At 36.6% G+C, this 17,056-nt stretch overlaps 1 protein-coding gene and 1 long non-coding RNA gene across 17 annotated transcripts in view; one reads left to right on the top strand and one right to left on the bottom strand.

Moving 5' to 3' along the window:
- The window catches only part of ESRP2 (epithelial splicing regulatory protein 2), a 188,320-nt gene that overhangs the window by 121,661 nt on the left and 49,603 nt on the right, over positions 1-17,056 (bottom strand). For 15 of the 16 annotated variants that reach the window (XM_090149871.1, XM_090149864.1, XM_090149869.1 and 12 more), the window contains exons 5-6: positions 12,239-12,319; positions 11,218-11,303 (exon numbers count right to left, since the gene is read on the bottom strand). The gene's annotated coding sequence lies outside the window, so the exon portion shown is untranslated. The remainder of the gene's footprint in view (positions 1-11,217; positions 11,304-12,238; positions 12,320-17,056) is intronic. The other variant, XM_090149866.1, reaches the window with a different exon arrangement.
- LOC116243748 (uncharacterized) lies at positions 241-3,091 on the top strand. The gene is made up of 3 exons (XR_004170047.2): positions 241-703; positions 1,045-1,167; positions 1,395-3,091. It is a non-coding gene; the product is annotated as an uncharacterized LOC116243748 (long non-coding RNA).

Genomic DNA, 17,056 nt, shown 5'->3' with positions numbered 1-17,056 from the left:
GCTAGAAGTCAAATTCAGCTGCATGAAAGGCCTACAGATTAGGTATTTTCGTCACTATTATTATTTTTAAAACTGCTGTATCTGAGGTGGTCAAACAATGATTGTAGTATAGGTCTCAGCAGTCTAAACAAGCTGAGCCAAGAAGACTGTTATTCTATCTTAGCTGTGATAGCAGTCTTTACACCTATATAGAAAATAGAAGAAATCTCATTACTTACTTAAACTTAGCCCAAATGAGAAGGCAGTTTTTCTACAAAAAATTATAGAAGTTGAATTGACAGTGTTTTTCTTTACATGAACAGCATCAAGATATGGCAGGAGAGACAATGCTATTTATTATGCATATTTCAACAAATAGCTGTTACCCTAGGTAAGCAGCAACAGTTCTTGTTTTAAAGCGCGTGATGCATCTACACTGAGGAGGGTCTTTTTGTTTGTTTGTTTTCTTTTTTACAGCATCTGTGTAGATGTGTATCCAAATCTGTGTCTGCATGTGTAGTGGAAATGCTAATGGCCTGAAACAGTGATTGAGCACCTGATGGGAAGACAGGGCCAACCCAAGGCAGCTCAGGTGCAAGCAATGTACCTGAGAGATTGGAGAGGTGGAGCCAGGATCCACCCCCTCCCAGACCTCATTTAAGGGTTGGCAGTGGAGGTGAGAGTATCTTGCTGGAGATCCCTACATACTTGAGGCCCTTCTAAGGTAAGCAGCTTTTTTCCTTTGTTTTTGTGATTATGGCTGCTATGTTTGGGCTTATCCTCATTTGCTGCAGGCAAAGGCTTTGCCATGCTGCCTTTATTGCTATACTTTCCATTACATTACAGCATTACAACGTGATGCTTTGGAAAGGGTATTAATTTGTTGAGGTGACAGTGTCTTCTGTACCTTACTGAAGCTTCTTTCTGCAGAAAACAATAAGGCTTTTTTTCCCTCTTTCTTGGCCTACGGAATGGTAGGACTTCACAAACTTCTTAATCCTTGGTTTTCCAGCCTTTGAATGCAGATTTCATAATTTGGTTGTAAAAAAATCTTGTCTTTGGCAGATACTGTTCTTAAGCTTTGATGGTTCTGTCCTGTCCAGATGGACAGAGTCAAAGGTGCTCATCCCATCTCAATGGATGTTTTTCCAAGGCTCTTTGTGTTTCAACCAACTGGCATATCTGCTGGTAAGTACTATCTTCTATTTACGTTAATGTTAGAGACTGAATTCCCATCTGCTTTTGTTTTGTTGATTTTAAAAATCTAGCAACAAAGTGTTTCAACTTTCTAGTATTTTGATGCTTTTTTACTAGCTGTTTTCTTGAATCATATTCTGCATACAGTTTAGGTCACTGAAATGCTCCTCTCCAAAAAAGCAATGCTGCTGTAGTTCAAGTGATTTTTTTTTTTTTAGCTACTACCTGGAGTTTACCTTGAGGTGACAGATGTATAAATGTGTGTGGATAGTAATGGAAGAGGAAGGAAGGCTGCTTAGTTGTTGTGAAGCCATCAAACTACAGAACCAGCGAGACTGGCAGCCACACTTGGAACAGATTTGAGGTGTCTGATATATTTCTTAATGCCCCACTTGAAGAAATAGTGGGAGGTATCTCAAGTGTGCAAATAAAACTAGTGAGAGTCTGACAGGATGCCAACAAAGTCTAAGTAGGCACTTCATAGCTGAAATGTAATTCTTGCCAAGCTGAGTGGGTATTGTTATTTGGAGGCTGCTTATTGTTGTTAGTATCTCCTTTGTTCCAATATAAATGCAGACTAGTAGATGTCTTTTTCATTGAGATAATGACCGCAGCAGAGTAAAGATGACAGCAGAATCTGAAAATAGATCTGGGAGACAGGGCTAGTAAGGGACCTCTTCCTATCCACATGACAGTTCCATGGTTCAAAATGCACAAAACAAAAATATGTACCAATAGGTCACAAGACATGGACTGGTTACTCCTGTTTTACACAATTCAGGTCTTTGTAAGTATCTTTGGAAGGAGAAATTGTATATGTGAAGCATTCAAGAGGTTTGAGTGAGGGCAAAATAATAAAGCAAATAATGTCAATCTCTCTAGGTGAGATCCCCACTTCAGCTGTACGTGCTTATGTTTTGCACCATCTCTACGTGTTGCAGGAAAGTGCAAGGAAGCACTGCTGTTCCTATCTGACACAAAGACACAGATAACTTCCTCAAATTCTTCTAGCCAGAATCTAATTGTGTCCTTTTAACTCCAAAGTTAGCATCTTCTCACTGAACCAGTTTTGGCCTACAGAACAAACTATCTGCTAGAGAGTAAGGGCAAACTGAGAAAAGAATATTTGAGAAAATGTGTGAATGAATGTATTTTCTGTATAATGTTCCTTGTTGCAATTTTGTTTTGCTAAAGTAACTAATCCCATGCAAAGTAACACATCATTGATTTTTCATCTATTTATAGGTATTGTTGTATATGTCATTTCAAATTTTTGTAGAAATGTAGGATTGTTTGGGTTGGAAGGGGCCTTAAATATCATCTAGTTCCAACTCCCCTGCCATGGATAGGGGCACCTTCCATTTGACGAGGCTTCCCAAAGACCCATCCAGAGTGCCTCATTCACCCTGCTAATGAACACTTTCAGAGAGGGCGCATCCACAGCTTCTTCCAGTCAACTGTTCAGTACCTCACCAACCTCCACATAAAGAACTTCCTTACGTGTCATCTACATCTACCTTCTTTTAGTTTAAAACCTTTTACCCCTTGTACTATCAATACATGCTCTAGTGAAAAGTCTTTCTCCATCTTTCTTAAAGGAGACTTACTACAGCTTTTCAATAGTTATGAGGTCCCCCTGGAGCCTTCTACACTCCATGTTAATTCCCAGCTCTATCTAGCTTTCTTTGTAGAGAACACGTTCATATATTTTGTTTCCAGTATGTCCTTTTGTACTTCTATGACAGGCTGTGATGCAATAAAGAAAAGTATAACTAGAATATAAAACACAAAGCTAAAAGCACCTCTATTCATTTAAAAGTCCCTCAGTCTAATTTTGGCTCCTAATCCTATCATTCAAGAGCCCTCCTCCCTGGCTTTGATTCTAGTCTTTCTGACTTGGTTCTTGTCAATGGGCCCTGGCTTTTTTTCCTCCACAGCTTAAATGGTTAGCAAAATTTTAACATCTTAGGCTCAAATAAACCTTCCAAAGACAAATACTACCTGAAAATCCTTCACATAGACAGAAGCAAATAGATAACAAATACTATACACAGTTTCTTTTTGGATAGAGACCAAATGCTTCATTAAAGACAAACAAGGATCAAAAAACTTACGCTTTCTTAGCAGGAGAAGATAGAGTTGTAGAAGTGAAGCATATGAAAGATAGAATTCAGCTCAGAGCTCAAGGGTGCTATAAAATCAGAAGAGAAAAAATGTTATTTTAGTGTCAGAAAAGCAAGAGGAGGAGATGGGAGGCTGGAGTGTTGAACAATGTCTATCCAGGTATGATGTATTTGCATTTAAAATGTATGTCATCAAAGCAGAAAGAAAATTCTGACTCTCCCAGAGATGAGGGAAAAGCTAGTAGCTAGTTGGAATGCAGGTTACTACAATTTGACTGGACTTCACCAAAATTTACTTAGCAAGTGCTAATTTAAAGCTCTCTGAGCTCCCAATGAAAAAGCCCTGGCCAGCAAATACTGATGTTGGATTAACTAAAATAAAGACTGCAGCTACCTGAGAATCTTTGTGTTATCAAATACTTCAATATAAATCAAAATGAATCTAAAACTTAATTCTGGAACTTCGGCTATCTTCAGAGCTTGCAGTTTATACATATATAATTCTCTCTATTATATATGTTTCTTAAAGTGTTACTTGTCTGAGGAGGAAAATTTATCTTTTGGGATTATATTCTACACAGATTAAGTGAGGAATCACTTGGATCCAAGGCAGAAGTTAGAGACTGTTGTGGTTTTGTGGTGGTTGTTTTTTTTTGTTTTTTTTTTTTTTAAAGAAAGAAATGAGGTAAAACTTGTATCCCTCCCTACCAGTAAGTACACTACAGAGGTATTTAGTTTTACAACTAGACAGCTTTTGTAATGCTTCTTAAGGTTTAACATAACCATATTTCTTTACAATGAAAACAAATTTCTCTAGGGGTGTTTTTTGGAATAAATATTTAGCATCAGGTGTATAAGAAGCTGGATACATCACTGGATTACGATAAGACAGGATAAGAATTATTCCCTCTGGAAAGATTTTTGTAAATGCTAAATGTTAACTTTTTTTTCAAATGTTTCAGATCAGTAGAGGAGCAAACAATTTGTTATCATTTGTGCTTTGCTTCTATTTCCTGTACTCCAGTTAGTAAATTAAGAAATTAAACTGACTAGCCTAGTTTCACTAATCAGTAGAAGGCAGGGCCTGGCTCAGGCTGATTCTTAGTAATGCATTAACATGTAACATATAAAAATATAAAAAAAATGTGACATATAAAAACTACTTTTTTGCAGAAAAGTGTCAGGGTGAAAACAGGAAGGATTGTATTTCATCTGCTGGAATTAAACAAGTTATGATAAATAATGAGAGACTGTGGGTTTAAACCTGTCCTTACATTCTACCTGTTTAACAGCAGTGAGCTCATTTGTAAACCAGGAACCTGGTACACAAATAGACCTGAAAACTCTAGCTGCCTTGAGCTTCCTGAATATCAGGAATACATTCTGCCAGAATAGATCAGAACCTCTGGGTACTTTCAGGAAACAGGGGTTAGAATTAGACAGAAGAAGAACTGAATCAGCCCAAAGCACATATGCTCTTAAGACTCATCATTAAATTGTACTGATATACTGTTAATTACTTCCTTGGGGTTGACTTATGTCATCTTTACTACTGTTAAGAAGTTGTTGCAGATAAATCTGTTTTCTGCTAAGCTCAATCTATGATCCATATAGGTAGTAGTTCAACACCCAAACATGTTTAACTTGACTGGACAGGCTCCTTTGCAAGGTACTTGTTTCAAGATACAGCATCTGTCTTCCCAGTCCTCAGCACATCACCTTTCCACAAATGATGACTGCTTGTAATTAGTGCACCAACATGTCTCAGTAACAAAGTTTAAAAAAAAAAAAAAGGAATGCCAAGTAATTACAAATGGATGTAACACACCACTGTCAACCCACTGCATTTGTAGTTTGGGACATATCTATAATACTCATTAACTTTTCTAAATAAGGGACCCTATTTCAAAAGGTGCGTAGGAAGCAATGCACAAATGTAATCAGTAGGAATTTGTATGCTAACCTCCCACATTGCATTAAAATGTCCTGGACCACAGGAGGTGGTATGTAGGAGTGGGTGGGCAAACTTCAGAATAGAGGAAGGTACTGAATCACTTGAAAATTCTCTTGCTCTTTATTTACGTATTCAATTACTTGTTCCAATTATTACTCCCCAAGCTTGCTTTCTTTACAGAGTTATTTCAGGGCTGAATAGAAGCACTACATTCTTGATGCAAACCTGTCTTTACTCCCACTTCCTCTTCTCTTTAAATTTAACAAACAAAATTGTGCTGAAAGATGGTGAACCAGCTCCCAGAACAACTCAAAGCTTGCAGTTGTCAGTTGCTATCCAGAATTCATTAAGATGTACAACTCCACTACAGCTTAACTGAAAAACATCTGTACTTTATGGTAGACTGGCACATACGGTTGCACTAAAAATCACATGGAACAGGAGAAAGAATAAAGAGCAGGAGAGTTTATGTATTTGAAACATGAGCAAAAAAAAGAATGTAGGGGTCAACACAAAAAAAAATGTTATTAAAGGTGAAAAAATGGGTATGGCTTTTGTATTTTATGCAAACTCTAGTTAACTATAACTGGAAAAGCTACAGTTCTCATAAAGAGAGTAGAAATGAGTATTATTGTTACCACCTCAAGGCCTAATTGCTATGACTAAGATTTTATCAGAGTTTATCCTATGTATTAAGGCAGAAATGCAGTGTAGGGTTTTAAAATTGCCCCTCACTTAGAGATGCAGCATGAACCTATCATCTTCACTAATGTATGAAAAAGCTTGCTTCATTCAACTGGCATTGTTACAGTCACTTCTGCCTGTTTGTCCTATCAAAGAGCTATCTGTATCAATCTATAAGGCAATCTATAGATCACGTATAAACCACAAGGCACAACTTTTCTTCCTAGAATATAAAGGTGTGTTAGAAGCACCTGAAATCTGGAAAAATAGGATATGAAATCTAATGCTGGGCAGCTATAGAAGAAGACAGCTGTGCGATTCTAGAGCAACAAAGCATCAAGCCTAGCCTTTCAGACAGACTGTATTCATATCCTGACTGATCACTGCAACTTTAGGTAGTCACAGTTGATTGCAAATCTATGTGTTTATTTTTACACAAAATTGAAACCTCAGCTTACTACTCTTAAGTCTTTATTAGCTTTGCTATGGAATTCTGTTCATTGAGTAAGATTTGCACTTAAATAATAAGGTTTATGTAAAAGAAATTGTAACTTTACAACTTGATACTGAATTGTCCATTTCTAATAATTGACAAAATTTCTGCCTTAATAAATCTCTAAAGTAGAAGTAATTATTTACATGATACTTTAAAATTAGCTTGTGGCTCTAAACAGCAGTTTCAGAATGGCACTGTTTGGTCACAGATGTTTCCAAAACCAGTAATTACAAAACCAGTAATTACACTCTCAATAAGCCCGTGATAATATTGTTTATAATTGGATTTACAAGGGAGACCCAATTATTCCAAATACATTAGGGTGTATGGATGCTGGCTTATCTACCTGACAACGCTAATGGGAGAGTACCTTAAATATTATAGAAGCATTTAAGTATTCTTCATTATTTTTTAATTCCCTAAAATCTTTGCACATAGCCTGCCTCCATTTATTTCAGTGCTGCATTTATGATCTACAGTACAGTTCTAACCTACAACACATCCACAAAGAACAGAGTAGCTCCATGGAAACTAAGATTCCTTTTGGGACTATTTTTTTGTCTAACTGTCAGTTAGCAAATGATCTGGCATAGCCAATGCATTTAATTGAGACATGTTGAGTATGCAGACAATGTATTTTTCAAGTTTGCTTTACAAATTGTTTTCCATATGTAAGTGGTACTAATATCTTCTGCAGTTGTAAGATGAAATAAGAAAGCTACCAATTCCCTATTTTATTTCTATTACAGTAAACATGCTCAAGAAACAAGCAAGCTCACTGTTTTTGCTGCAGAACAGAATGCAGAGTTGTGAAATTCTTAATTATATACTCACTGTACAAATTAACTTAGGACTGCTAAGGCTGACTAATGATCAGATTCTTATCTTCATTTTTAGATAAAAGTAAATCATGTCCTGGAAAAAATATGCAACTGCTTTACCCCAGCTTCAAAACTCCAAATAAAGAAATGATTAATAAAACATCTGAGATTGACTTAAGTAAAACCACTTGGATCTCTCTCTCTGAATTTATATCCAAGTTCAGAACATCATATGAAACAGCCTTCAATCAGATACAGGCTAGGCTTATCTTCAGAAGGCTTGTATTCTTAAGATATAACATTACAAACACTAGGTAAGTCAAATGGATATTTAGTTATTTAAAGTGGATCCCTGCAAAAACATTTTGCATCAGGAAGATGTCCGTTCAGCATAGTTGGTTGCCTAGTATGAAAATACTTCTTGAAATACTTACTAAAAAAACACTCTAAACTTCTAAGACAAAGCATTTACAACAATTTTAAATAGTAAGGAGGGAAATTTTATTTCATTTACAAAGTCACTTCCACTTCAGCAGTGGTCTAAACACTGAAAGCAGAAAATGTAACTATTTTAATGTGTATTTCATATAATTCTTTTTCTTTGGCATGAAGGTAAGCCTCTAGCAGTTATTGAGAAACATCAAAGCAGTATTAATCCTTATTGGTGTGCTGTAGTTAAGCCCTTTGAGATTTAAGGATACATTATTTTTGCAATACAAAATGTTTATAAGGTCTAAAGGAAATCTAGGAAGTCATTGGTTTGTAGAATAACTTTGTAGAGTACAGCTAAACTGGAGAGCAGGAGGAAGAAGGAAAGTTGTCTGAAATCAGTGTGTATATTAGGTGTAAATCCAGATATAATTTTTTTGTTAGAGAACGGAATTACACTATGCCGTATACTTTATACTAATCAGTGTAAAACCTGTACAAATTGCCATTAACTTTTACATATTTAAGCATAGCTTTGTTTGTTTGTTTTTAATAAATAATAGCATCTTTGAACCAAGATGCCCTTCTGTTTGCAGCTTTAGTTGTTCTAGATTAGGTCTGACAGCAAGCTCATGGTAACTAACATCATGTAAACCATGAAGTACAAAGGTCACAAAGCAATTCCTGAGAAAACATGCGGAAAACTCATCTCTAGCTCAGCTGTCAAAGGTTTATGACATGCAGTAATGTTAAAGCTAAATAAATAACGATGTACAAATGTACCTCTGGTAAGAACTGAAAAACCTAACATATGCTCTCGGACCTTTTGAGGTGCACCCTCTCACTGAGGGATGCAGAGCAGTTCTAGAAGCAGATATTTTTTATCTATGAGCATTTCCTCTATGATGTTTAAGGGGAATTATACTCTTGAGAACTACTGTCCAAAATTTCCTGCCTTTTTAGGTATGTCCTGCAAGATTGGCAAGAAGAAAAAAACCTCACATACATTTAATTTACATGAAGGTAACTTTATTTTTCTGTTTTTGTTGCTATGAATACTCATTTTCTGATTTAGCAGAGAATTACCTATCATGAAATGCAAAAGCTAAAAGACAAGCTGACTTTAACTAGCTTTCATTTTGCTGCATGTTTAAACAATGCACATAGTTAAAAAGGTTACAAATGTGGGTTTTTAGAAAACACAAAAAGAAAACCACCTTAAAATTATTACTGTAAAGCCAACTTTGCTTCCTTTTAATACTAGTTATACAAAGGATTCTGATCATAAGAGTACTTAAACAGGGGAAGCTTAACAGGAACATCAATACACCTGTGAACTACAGTGCTTTTTTTTTTCATTAATTTTATTCATAAACATATTCTGTGGTAGTTTGAAGCTAGACTAAAGTTAATCTGCAACCCCCAAAAGTATTGTAAGAAAAATGTTTCTTTGCTATCAACTGTTTAAGGGGAAAGTATAGCAGACACATGCCTTAAAAAATGAAAATGCATATCACAGTTCTTAGAGCTCATATTTGTCAGAAAGCTGAAGCAGGGTTTTAACATCCAATAGTCTCCATTGCCATAGCAACGTGTGCTTGTCAGATCTGGGCTGATTTGATGCAGGCACCTTATAGGCAGAAATAATCTTCTAACTCTCTTAATACAAAGCTCCAGAATTCAATAGGATTTTCATCTATTTTCTTTTAGGAAGGTAATATGGTTACACAATGCAAGGTACATACCTCGAGGTAAGCTATCTGATCTGGCTCTGTGCAACCTGCTCTGCTCTTTACTAAAGCAATGTTTTCAGGTATGTAATGTGGCCAGGCATGTAAGAGGATGACCCTGGCTACAAGTTTTTTCTACGAGAAATTGTAAATGAAAATAATCTGACCTGGGCACCTAATTAGCATTTATACAATTGCACATAAATGCTGTACATCATACTGTTCCCCTTGGGGTCAATACAGAACCTGCTCCCTTTATTTCAGGAAAAGCAAAGATTTATTCAATTTTGACCTACAGTCAAGTCAGCCATAAGATAAGCCATAAGGTAGCATATCATATACAGATGGACAAATAAGGAGAGATGTGCAGAGTTGTGTTTTATGCAATTTTACATAGGAAGTTGGCATGAGAAATACTATTATGCAGCTTTGAGTCTGTTATTACTAAGTTATTATTGCTACATATGCAATAACTTATTTATTATTTGATTAAAATAAAGAATTGCAATGCAAAAAGCTCTCAGCTAATGTGGCACACTTTAGAGGAATTCATCACACATTACTAATCTTGGTTTCCACTGCAGTATGCCGTAGTTTTGAACCTTTGCACATTTTCAATAAATCAAGCATTGCTATATTCAAAAATGTATGCAGATTAAAATGTTAATGTTTCAGAAACTGAGGATTGAATCTTGCTTAAGCGTAAGCATAACGTATACTCAATACTGCATCATTCATGCTTTTTGATTGTACTTTTTTTTTCCTTCTAAAGTTGGCTCGTTCCTTTGCTGGAGGACAAATACAGAGATTTCTATGGAAATATTACCTCAGTCACATAACTACATCTTAAATTGCTAGAATCAACTTGCACATACATGCTTATTCTGTAGCATAATCTGTTTGTAGAGCAAATTATTCAAAATCCCAAGTAATTTCTAATGATTTATGCAATAAGAGATGGTTTTGCTTCACACAGTTATAGATTTCTTTAAATTGATCCCATAACTTTTCTAGTTTGCAATAATATTAAGAGTCAAAATTATGCTGCTTTGTGATCCTTCTTCAAACATGAGCAGTCAGAGTGGTTTGCTTTGAACTAAACCATCCTAAAACAAAGATCCTTCCTTTAAATATAGTTTAATACTTACTTCTGTGTTCAAACTTCAATTGTAGATTTAAAAAAATTTCTTACAGCACTTGCTGAATTCTATGAATCTGATTAAGCCATTACTAGTACATATTTGAGACACACACTGAGATATCCCACAGAGAATGGCAAACAACAGATAACCCAGTAAGTCACAGCAGGCACTTTTCATTTCATATTAAGTAGCACTACTTGCTCATTATGTGTTTTAATTGTTATTATAAGGCTTATGATGTGCTTGGACTCGCAATGCCTTAAAATATTTTACAACGTTTATTCATATCAGGTGGATTGCAGAGTCACCTGAGCACTGGCTGCTCGGGCAATATGAAGTGAAAAGGTTCTAGTGAGATGAGAGTAGTTTCTCACATCTGTTTTCTGGTTCCTTTTCAATAAAGCCTGCCAGCCATCTTCTTTCCTTTTAAATAAGGCATTAGACAGGAGTACAATAAAAACTTTAAATTTAAGCTGCTATTTAGAATACTAGTTCTTCAAATGTTTTAATTTGCAGCCCAACTACAGTAGGAACTGTAATCATAACTGAAAATCTGTTGGATTTATCACACTAAAAGCAAATTCACAGTAATCCAACTTGGAGCTGAGTATTTATAGGAGTCTCATACTAAACTCATTTTTTAAAAAATGTTGTTAAGTTACCTTGAAAACATTTTGCAGCACTCCACGTTCTTCTTTCACTCATTATTTCTGGGCTGTTTTGTCTCAGACTCTTTCTTGGTCAATGGCTAAAAAAAAGAATGTATACACACAGTTTAAAAAATAAAAAGAAAAAACAGCAACAAAACACCACCACATAATGCTCTTTAGTAAAACAAAAATCCTTTACAGGAAAAAAAGAAATTCATGAAAAAGTTAGGGATATTAACTAATTCAAAGTACTTATTACTGAGAAACACTGCATCAGCACCATTGAGCACCACAACTACTGTGCCCAGCACTAAAATATGGTGGTGGGATACAGTCTAAAACAACACTTCAGAACAATAGAAAAGCAGGGCTAGGCAAGTGACAGGAAACACACATCTCCTGGACTCCCCTGGCACTGAGCATAGATCACATATCTGAACTGTTCTTAGCAGCTACTAACGTTGTTTGGTCTATCTCAATAGATTCCAGTTGTTTTAAGAGTCTCACATTTAGCTATAAATAAAAAGCTTTATACCAAAGTAATTCCTAATTACTACAGAAGTACACAAAAGTCCTGTCCTCTCTCCAGTAGATATACAAAAAAACAATCTATCACTATTGCCTCATACATACTGAAAGAATATTACCATACCATCTGAAGCTTGAAGCAAAGAACAAGTCTCCTACCTTGTGACACATGCAGTTCCTTAATTGATACTGATGAGGGGGAAATGAGTACAGGAATACTAGTCAGAAAGCCACTTAACCTGCTAAATATGCATTAGCATGACTGCTATCAATCATAACACTGCACTGGCTAGGTGCAGAAAGCTTTAAGCCTTAATAAACTGAGATATACTGTGATTTTACAATTTTACCTTGTCCTTCTAAAAGGCTAATACAATGGGTATTTCAAAGTACTGTGTGAAGTACAGAACACTGAAAGCATCCAAAACTGTTATATAAGATCAACTAAAAGGCAGGAAATTGCAAAGCCCCATTAAAGATTAGTTAATTACTTCACAATACTCACCTGAGAGAAAACAATGTGGTGGGTTTTTGTTTTTTTGTTTGTTTGTTTCTCCACTCACTGCAGCTACTGAAAAACGACTGCCTGTTTTGGAGGGTAAAATTGAGAGTTAATAGTTTCTGGGAGCTGCTACACTTGCATGAAAACACTCAGCTTTTTGAAAGAGCTGGAAAAGATGTGGAGCTACAGCTGTGCTGTATTCAAGTAATTCAAGCATGAGATAGCTGTAGCATACCATGTTTCCCACCAATGTCTGAAGGAAGAGAGTTGGTATAAAATTGAGTTTTTTCCCTGTCAGTATACTGTGTTATACTACGTTAATTCCTTGTTTGCTGATTTTGCATCCTAGAATTCGGGCCAGGAATTGTTAAACACACCTTGCATTTCCACCAGAATCTCTCATTAGAATTCTAGTTTCAAAACCCAGTCATTCACTATACTTACCTTTTGAAATACCTAGTATAACCTTTTCAAGTAGGTAAAATGACAATGGTCTTTACACTGACCATGGAGAGAGCCATGACAGATTATTTAAAAATAAACACAATTACAATGTTCACAAGGCACTATCACTGAACAGCTTAGTTCTCCATTAAGGCAATCAATCCAGTGTGTACAACTGTACAAAGCTGAAATCAGGTTAGCACAACAGTTGCTCAGATGTAGCTTTACCTATATAAGTAGGATGCTAATCTTTAAAGTAGACAGAATTCCAGATTTGCAATACATTATCTACGTCCACAGAGCTTTTCAAAAAATGGTTTTGAAACCTCTTAAAATATATAGCTAATTATGAATTTGACCTATACTTGTATATCTTCCAACTTTAGGGTTGGTGGTATTACTTAAATATATTTCTTCCTGAAGTGATAGTACATAGGTTGCTTCCAAAGCAATGCCTTCTATTTATTTCCGTAGAAACTACAATGGATACAAAGAACACAATAACATTATTTGATAGATCAGATTCTCAGCTGTAAAATTCTATTTCTCAACAGTCACCACCACTAGCTATGCATTTTTGTCAGTGATCAACAAGAGCCAGCATGCTGCACTCATTAAAATCTACTCCAGTGGAGGTGACCTACTGCTGCTGTCACCACTGCTGAAACACACCACCCACCATGTCAGTGTGCTCACATCCACTATTTGATCTCCACAAACATTCAGCAACTGTCAATGAATGTCAATGGGTGCATTTTTTGTCCTGCGTGGAAGAATTCATTTCCACACCTTTGCTTCCTACAGGCTTCCGTGTCAGTTGCCATTCTGTCAGACTGCCCCTCTGCTGCCATCTGTCACACAGCAACAAAATGTAATGGAATACTGGTGGGAACGTTCATCCTTTACTGCCATACCACCACCATCTGCCTCTGACACTGTGGGCCAACATAATAAAATAGAAGGCATTACTTCTGGAGCAGCCCTCATATTTAATTCAGGGTAAGAAAGGATATCAGCCACATATCCTGGGCTCCTAAACAGGACGCAGGACACCATCAAAATACTAGCATAATGTGTGTGTATGTTTAATCAGACAAAGTACGTACACACAAATGTAATTTCAACTTGCTATACTTACATACATAGCCTGTAATACAATAGCAATGTTGCTATGGGAACAGGTTCTCAACAGAAGTAGATCACTAAGCAATGACATGACAAAAGCACAGTTTTTGATCCTTTCTGTACACATTAGAGTGGAAAGCAAACACACCAAAGCTTAAGGCTAACTGATATAGAAGATTCTTGCAGTGATCACTTTGCTTTACGCATTTAAAAAGGACCCTACAAAGCATTACTTGCTTATGACTACAGTCTTCCAAGGGTGTAAGAATTTTTTTCCCTCATCTTAATTGTTTACTTTTCATTTGTAATTTCCTATCTTATTATCAAGTCCTTCCCTTTTTGCTTTGTTTCCACATAAATGCATTTTAAATGCTAATACTTCTTTCCATTGAATGCCTCTCTTTCTCCTCTTTCTCTTTGTGTAAATTTCTTTCATGACTTTTCAGTTCTCCTTTGTACATTTTGCAGCCTTCCTTTCCTCAGAGCTATCTCCTAACAAAACACACAATGCCTGTGCACAGCTCCTCCAACAGGGAGGCCTTCACGTGTGCAGAACCTCAGTAAGATCAGTATTTTCATTCAACAAAATGAATACAGATTTCTTCTTCCTATCTCCTCAAAAGCCAACAGACAGTCTGTTCCCTCATGAAAAGAAATCTGCCTGCCCTCAAAGTCAGTTCTACTCTCCCTGCTTTATTTTCAGATCCTTACTACAGCATGCCTGGCAGAAAGGATGCCACTGTATAGGAAACCAAATCACTTGAATCAGCAATTCATCATTAACAGCAGATACCAGTAGTATCATATGGAAATAATCTGAGGCCACTACAGAGAAAGGGAAACTAGATATTAAGATGATAATTTCATGCAAGGTTGGTTGGGGATAGGTTTGTATCACTCATAAGATAGTTCTCTTAGCTTAACTGGTGTGTCAAGTGAAAATGAATGGCAAGATGTGCCCTGGATATTGTCCCACACCCTTGTAACGGACTGATGGTAGATGTGGCATCAGCATTCTTAGTAACAAGTTACAAAGCTGTCTCCAACACTACCATTTTTTCTAAATAGATATCGTCACTGCTTTTTGACCCATATAGTCAGTGAACTTCAGCAAAATGAGGTACATTCTCATCTGCTCTTTCAAAAATACTTAAGAAGCAATTTCCACTGTTCATTTTTTCCTGCCATGTACAGCAGCAGGATGCCTTATGTAACTGATGTACATAAACTGATACAATATAACCCTTACATCCCAGCACAGTATTTCAGCAGCTTTGAAACTCCAAGATGCACAGGCAGCCAGGAGGTTAAGAGTAGCCAGAGGACAGTGCTAATGTAGCAGTATTCCAGAAACTTCTTTCCTTAATTCCTTCCTTTCATATCTCCATTAAGATTTTATTCTAGATTTTTGTAGATATTTCATGTCTGCTTTTTCTTTTGAATACTTTTTGAAGCCTATAAACTAATAACTTGCACAAATAGGATCTCATCCTTAAGTCTGGAAGCCATATTGTAGTTTATCTGACATTTCAAACTATTAGTCAGACATTGGCAGCATCAAGAACACTTCAACTGAAATGGAAGGTAACATTTCCAGTTTTCTAATTTTTTCTTGTTCCACAATTATTCTCTGCATCAGCATCCTCAGGAATTTTTAAGTCAAATATAGAATTTCTAAACTGCCAATAGCTAAACTTCCATCTGCGAGCTGAACAATCAAGCTGAGCTCCTTCTGCTACACATAATACTTACACCACCATTACTAATAAGTATTGTGAAATTAGAATTCTGCAGACATTTTTCTAACTGGCAAAACATAACAATTCTACAGGCAGAACATAACAATTTGCTCTTTCACACTTTTGCTATTCTTCCAGTTATAAATCTCATAAAAACTAATTCTGTAAGGTAACAGTTTTAAATCTCAGCAAACCTAAATGAGAGAGAACTAAATTAATATGCTTACATAATAAGTATTTAAGAGCCATGAGTATAACAGCATGTCTGTAGGACTGTCCACTGAACAGGTGAATTGCACCAGTTTGGCAGAGCAACAGCCACCAGCATTTATGATTCTTTTTTTTGGCTATGCAGCAAATAATAGCTGCTGCAAAATTGTCCCAGCAAAATTACTTTTCTATGACTTATGGACACTCCAATGAAGTGATCAGCTCTCAGCCCCTACCTGGGCTTTACAAGTAAAGCATAGTCTTCCACTTTGAGCAAGTGTGAAATTCAGCACTATTCGATAGAGAAATTCCCAGCTACAAAACACTATTTATCAACATACTGAACACTGTTAGCTGTGTGTTTTTGCCAGCAATAAACAATACCCTGCATGCTGTGCTTGTAAAAATCTGCACCACCGGAGGTGACCCACAGTCACCACTGCTGAAATGCACCACGCCACCACCTCAGCGTGCTCACATCCTCTGGCTGGTCTTCTTAGTGTTCAGCAAGCATCGATGCGTGCTTATGGGTGCCATTTTTTCCACATGGAGGAATTCAATTCCACACAATTCCATGTCAGACTGCCCCTCTGCTGCCACCTGTCACACGGCAACGTGTAAGGAAATACTGGTGGAATGTTCAACCCCTACTGCCAAACCAATATCCACCTCTGACTCTGTGGGCCAACGTAACAAAACAGGAGGCATCACACACTCAGCAGAAATAGAAATAAATACCATCATCTTCTCATTCCCCTGTAAACACACGCAATTCCTGAGCACTTAACATATCAGAAAATCCACTAACTGTACAATTGTCATGTTGATAAAGGTGGTTTCATAACTTTGCAGAGTTTTGTTGCCTTTGGGAGATTTAACACTAGATGGCATTCCACACCACAGAATGTGTAATGAAGTGTAAGCAAACTACACTACATCAGAGCAGTCATTTAAAAAGCTTAAGTCAACAGAACTACACTTCTGTGCTTGTTCCTTCTCTTCTTTTTAAAAGATACTTCTGTTTTTCATGTGTGGCTGAATGGTACAGAGGAAATATAATAGTAGAAAATCCAATAGGTCAATCTCTGAAAAACATCCTTGGAGAATGAATGTCATAAAATATTCATAGGTAGATGTTTCTCTTCAGCTTGCCACTAAATGAATTCAATCTGGTTTGGAACACCTCCCCTTCGAGGACAGGCTGAGAGAGCTGGCTCTGTTCAGCTTGGAGAAGAGAAGGCTCCAGGAGACCTGCGAGCAGCCTTTCATTATCTAAAGGGAATGTAAGAAAGAAGAGGACAGA

This window comes from Phasianus colchicus, chromosome 13 (assembly GCF_987193195.1).
Source record: "Phasianus colchicus chromosome 13, bPhaCol1.hap1.1, whole genome shotgun sequence".
In the NCBI taxonomy this organism is placed as follows: domain Eukaryota; kingdom Metazoa; phylum Chordata; class Aves; order Galliformes; family Phasianidae; genus Phasianus; species Phasianus colchicus.
This window is presented reverse-complemented; position numbering and strand designations above follow the sequence as displayed.